The sequence below is a fragment of the Ursus maritimus genome, unplaced genomic scaffold (assembly GCF_017311325.1).
Source record: "Ursus maritimus isolate PB19 unplaced genomic scaffold, ASM1731132v1 scaffold_1, whole genome shotgun sequence".
Classification (NCBI taxonomy): Eukaryota; Metazoa; Chordata; class Mammalia; order Carnivora; family Ursidae; genus Ursus; species Ursus maritimus.
The window spans coordinates 71,455,885-71,461,884 of NW_024423343.1; positions in this window are offsets into that span (position 1 = coordinate 71,455,885).

Sequence of the window (6,000 nt, forward strand, 5' to 3'; positions counted from 1 at the left end):
AGTATCTCTAGAACGTCTCTGTAGATCCAAAATTGTTCAAAAAATAAAGTTTATTAAAAAAAAGTTCATGGCGGGGTAGAGGGGGTGGCACCTGGGTGGCTTGGGTGATTGAGCTTCTGACTCCTGGTTTCAGCTCAGGTTTTGATCTCAAGGTTGGGGGAATGAGCCCTGCCTTAGGCTCGATGTTGAGTGGGGAGTCTGCTGGAGATCTCTCTGTCTCTCCCCCTGCTCACCCACATGCACCTGCTGTCTCGCTCTCTCTAAAATAAATAAATAAATTGTTAAAAAAGTACATGGAAGTTGATTAAAGAGGATAAAATAAGGGACTAGAAACCACAGTGGAATTTTTAAAATATCAAGATTAACCTGGAAGATTTAAATAAATATAAACACATTTTTATTCTAAAAACATTGTCATTGAAATGAAGTCTTCCAGATGGGAGGAACAGCACATCCAACGTACATACGGAGAATCTGTGGACTAAAAGATCTAGCAGATTACCTGAACGTAGAGAGAAGGAAAAGAAAGAGCAAAAGTATTAAAAACAGGTTACAAACAAGGAGGAGAGGATGAAAACATCCAATATACATCAAGTGAGACAGAAAATAAATATAGCAATGCTATATTTGAAAAGCTGATGAATGAGAATTTAACACAATCAATTAAAAAAAAACACCATGAATTACGAGACTCAGAAAGACTACATTATGATGAGCAGGGTAAACTAAATAAACCCACACTCACACACTATAGTGGAACCACGGAGCACTTAAGTCAATGAGAAAATTTTAAAAGCAACCAACAAAAAAGACAGATTACAAGGAACAATAATGATGCTGGCAGAATCAAGTTTCTAAACCTACCACGGTGAGGACATCCACCACGAACTAAATCCTCCCTCCGTGATCAGGAATGCCACTTCGTGGTGTCTTTTGTGAGACTGTCTGCTAGCCTTTTGTAGGTGCACAACTTAATTCACCTTTGGTGGCATGGGCAATTTTCCTTCTTATAATCCTGTAGCCACTAGCTGAAGAAACTATTTATTAAAGGGACAAGAATTTGAAGCGTGAGAGTGCTTATGTTCGATTTTCATTTGTTTCTTCAATCACCCAACAAGTCAATGAACAATTGACCAATTTTAATTAGTGGGAACTGTTAGAAACTGAAACCAAATAAAAGTCCCTCACTTCAACACTTAGAGTTGTGTCAGAAGACACATATTAGAGTGTGATAAATTCTAAAGTAAAGAAGATACATAATATGTTTTAAAAGACTATCCAAGGGCCACCTAACTCTGTTTGAAGTTAGAAATGTGATCATCTTTGTACATAAACCCTCCAGGGAAGGAGTGCAGAGAACTTCACTTAAGCTATGACATCAAATGAGATGTATGATAAGGGAAATTACAAAATTGTTCATCCAAGCAAATAACCTAGATTTGAAGTAAGCTTTCCCTTTTCTTTACAACAGTGTCAATTTGGTGATTATAACCTGAGAGCATTCTGCTTGGATTATAAATTCATTACTAAAATCCATGCTCAAAATGATGAGCAACAAGATACCGCCCGGTACCCACTTCCCTTCTCTGTGGATGTTTGAAGACAGTGTTTGCCATTCTTGCCACAACTGTTTATAACCCGAATCTCCAAATGCTAATGAACCCATAGTCCCAGCAAGGAAATGAGAGGAACATTATTTACGCTGTTTGGAGGGTGAAATTTTGTAATTCCTTCTTCCTCAAATATCCAGAATTGAGTTGATGTATCTTTCAACTTCGTCACTACCTCAGCTAAAGAGTGGAGAATGATAAACTAATGGACTAGACAATGCAGTTTAACACTATAAAATTATATAATTATGCTTAATTATGGTAACTATCCTTCTCGCCCATCAATAAATGATGTCTAGGCTAATTTTTAAAGCGTTTTTATTAACTAAATAGGTAAAACACAGAAGATGATAATGAGTAGGAGTCTGATCCTAACTAGCTTGAAGACACAGTTGTCATTTCCTCACCACAGTGTGTGACTCTTTTATTTTAGTTTTAAAACTATAGACAGAGCCACTGATTAAAAACAGGATGTGGGTGAGTAGTCATGCATAAGACTTGCTGGACTAGACATGAGCTAAGACAGCGGTTCTAAAACAACAGCCTTCAGACTTGCTGGCTTGTTGCCTAAGAACCACCTGGGAAACTTGTAAAATGCAGATTCCCAGGCATCAGATCCCAGAAATTCCATCAAATCGGTCTGGGTGGGGTCCAGGAATCTTTTTTTTAAAAGCTCCCCAAGAGATTCTCACGCAGATAGCCAGGGAACCAGGCTTTGAGGAACATCGCTCTAGAAGCTCATTATTCTCTGCCAGCTCTGTTATTGGTAAAGGGCTGGACTCAGTAAAAAAGGGAAAAAAGTATAAGAAAAATTATGAAAAATGTCAAAAATTAAGTACCTTAGAAGAAAGCTACCCCCTAGTAGTTTCCTGTTAGATTCCCCATCATGGTTGTGTGAAATCTCTACTCTTTCCAACCTCAATTTCTCCCTCAATTTTCAACGAGGAGTGATTCTGACTCCTACTTCACCGAAATGGAAGGCATCTGAAAGGAATGCCCTCAATTCTTTTACCCCCAATGATTTCTGTCTCTCTTTCNCTCTGCCCCTGTCTCTGAAAGAAGGTACTGACTGATGTGAATCCACGTTTTCTCCACATCTCACATCTTTTTTACTTACGCACAGATTCCTTCCATCCGGCCTGTAAATGTTTTCCATTTTTCTTTGTTTGAATTTAACCAGTTAGGCCTGCTTTATCAGCATAGAATAAAAAGAAGGTCATATGTCTTCAACATTGAAATTAATTTCTTGAGCCTCTGATTTGCTCAACTTAGCATGAAGAAACTATCATTCATGGATCTTACTCCATCTCCCTTCCCAAATTCCCTGTGAATGCTGGGGCCTTAGTTGGTTGTGCTTCCAAACTTCCTGAAAAGAGAAATGGAGAATGTGAAAAGTTAATAGGCAGCCCAGGTTCAGTTACTTCTGTTGGTGTCACAAAATGTCATTACTGACATCCTGCCTTTGAGTTCAAGGCACTGATATTGTTCCTGGTCCCAAGGCTTCAATATCTTGGGATTTTTTGGAAAGAGGCCAGTCTAGGTCTTCTGGTGTTTAATTCAGCCAGGAGAATGTGAGCTCCCAAGATGACAGTTCTTCTAAGCTGTAATTTGCATGCTTAGTCTTTTGTCTTCAAGACCCCTTTCATGATGGGATGGCTGAATTAGAAGGAGTTATGGTCTAATTTTCACACTGGAGCAACCCTCTTTGCATGCCTAGCAGGGTTCTGGTATTGAGCAAAGACCATCTGTTGAGACTACCATTTCCCTTGTGTGAAATCTCCTTTGCATACTTGTCCTGTGAGTGGATCTCATTAAGGACAATCTCAATGCATCAGAGGTCTTAAATCACTAATTTTAGCGTCTAAAGAGAGGGATCGGTGTTACTTTCCTGGTTTCTTAACTCACCTGCAACAGCGCCCAACTTTCCCTACCAGGGACAGCTGTTGTTAGCTGATAAAAGGTCCTGTTATTGCTTTACATCTAGGACAGAAGGTTACATTTAGTAATTAAAGAGCCACTGTAGTGGCTTCCTTAATAACAAAATCATACTCCAAGATAACTTGCCTCCACTCCTAGATTTAGGGAATTCTGTCATCATTTTATATGTTTTAAATATGCGTGTATAACTATATCTGTATGTATATATGAATACACATAAATACTTATATCTGTATATATCTGTATGTATTAATCTCCTCTTGGCTGATTTCCCCTTGAATCTGTTACTGTATTCTCCCTTTTCTTAACATAACCCATCTTCTCGGAAAAGTGTAGCACCCATTCACTGTCTTCACAGCCTTCTAACCCAATTACTTGTTGGTTCATCCTCTGTCATCTAGTTTCTGTCCAGCTCAATGTCATGGTTCGTTCTTGTCATTGATCACCTTTTAAAAGAACAATGCTAAGAGTTTTTATCGATGTAGGTCTTTCCCAACCTCTTTGTAACATTTGCTGTCTGCAACCAGACTCTCTCCATTATGAAATACTCTACTCCTGCCTTCTTGACTATTCTTTTTCTAACTTTTCTTTCAGCAACCTAAATGGAGTCATTCCTCGAGTTGTAGCCTCTGCTCTCTGCTTTTCCCTCTCTCTGCTCTTTTCCCTGGGGTTCTCATCTTCTGTCTTAATGTGAAATATTGCTTGTGTTCCTCAGCCATTTTCCCAGGCCAGAATTCCTTGCTTCTATTTTTTTAAAGCTTTTATTTATTTATTTGAGAGAGAGAGAGTAAGAGACAGAGAGAGAGAGAGAGAGAGAGAGCGAGTGCATGAGTGGGGGGGAGCAAAGGGAGAGGGACAAGCAGATTCCCCCACTGAGCAGGGAGCCTGATGCGGGGCTCGATACCAGGACCCTGGAATCATGACGCTTAACCGACTGAGCCGCCCATGTGTCACAGATTCCTTGCTTCTAATCTAACCATCTGACCCCATCACTTCCTGTCTCCCCTAGATATCTTTTCAATTGTATCGAATGGACAAACTTTTCTATAACTACAAAGATTCGGGAGAGTACAATACATGAGTGAGTGGTGTGGGCAAGAAAAAGACAAATCAGCCTCAGTGTCAGGACAACAGAAAGAGATGGGGACCGCAGAGCTTCTGGCTAGAAGGCCAGCTGAATTGTTTTCCAGGTTTTCTGTTTTTAATTGAACTGTACGTGGTCTCCCGGTTTCTAAACATTGACAACTAAATTTTGAATTTTAGAAAACACAGTGCAAGCCAAAGAAAATATATTTGTCAGCCATATTTAGCCTCCTGGAAACCGGTTTGCAATTTCTGACCTAAATCTAGATTGTCGAAGAAGCTCCTTACACAACCCACACTCCTACTTCGGTCTCTGCCTACTCCTGCTCACCCTACTCAGTTCCTAGATTAATCTTCCCCAGGCTACAGTGAGCTGCAGAGCATGTCATTTCCCAAGTCAAGTATTCCACTGTCCGTCAGACTAACCACAAAACCTTAGCAGAGCTCTAAATGCCCCCCTTCGACATAGCCACAATTTTATTCCCCCCTGCTTCCTTACACGCATCTTATGCTTCTGGAGTGAAGTAGAGGCTTTTTAAACAGACCTCTGCATAAATGCCTCATCAGACCAACACAAGCTCTCCACGCCCTCGTTAATTCACACTTGGCGTGTGCATGCAACTTCTGCTTTCTCTTGTTGAGGTGGTATACGCTGTCCAAGGTTTGGTTGTGTTCCCAACTGTACTTGTCATTTAAAAATTCTTGCTGAAATTGGGCAGGACAATATAAAGCATAGGAAGAAAATAGTAAAAATCCAAAATTCTGCACTTAGATTGCTTCATGAGAGTCTTTTAATTCTCCTCTCACTTTAAAGAAACTGGGGCTGGATATTCTGGATAATGCTTTATACGAGAGTGATACTGTTAGCGTTCCAATTAGTGAGTCCATACTCGAAGGAGAGGACTTGGTTTTAGGTCAAAATGTTGAGGACGATTCTACATCTGTATATTTTGGGTGAAATCTTCAGGTTTTTATGATCACCTGCTTTAACAAATTTTGTAGATTGATCAAATGGACGTTAAATTATCTTAGGTTAAATCTGGTATTTTGCACCCTCCTTTCACCCCAAGCTTTCCTGACCTTGTTGTCTTGTTGATGCTGTTCCCATAGTCAACAGGTCCCCCTGTCTTCATTTCTAATTTTCTCAAATTGTTTATGAATTGGCTCAGATGCCACCCTCTCCATTGCTCCACCGATGTGCAAATACACACATGCACACGCACCCATACAGACACCCACAATTTTCCCCTTGATTTCTCCTCCTCGATGTGAGCTCTCCATCCTTTTTAGCCTTCCTTGGTCTTTATGCTTCACTTTCCTAATAGCAGTAATTATATTTCTCTTTGTTATACTTACATAACAGTGTACA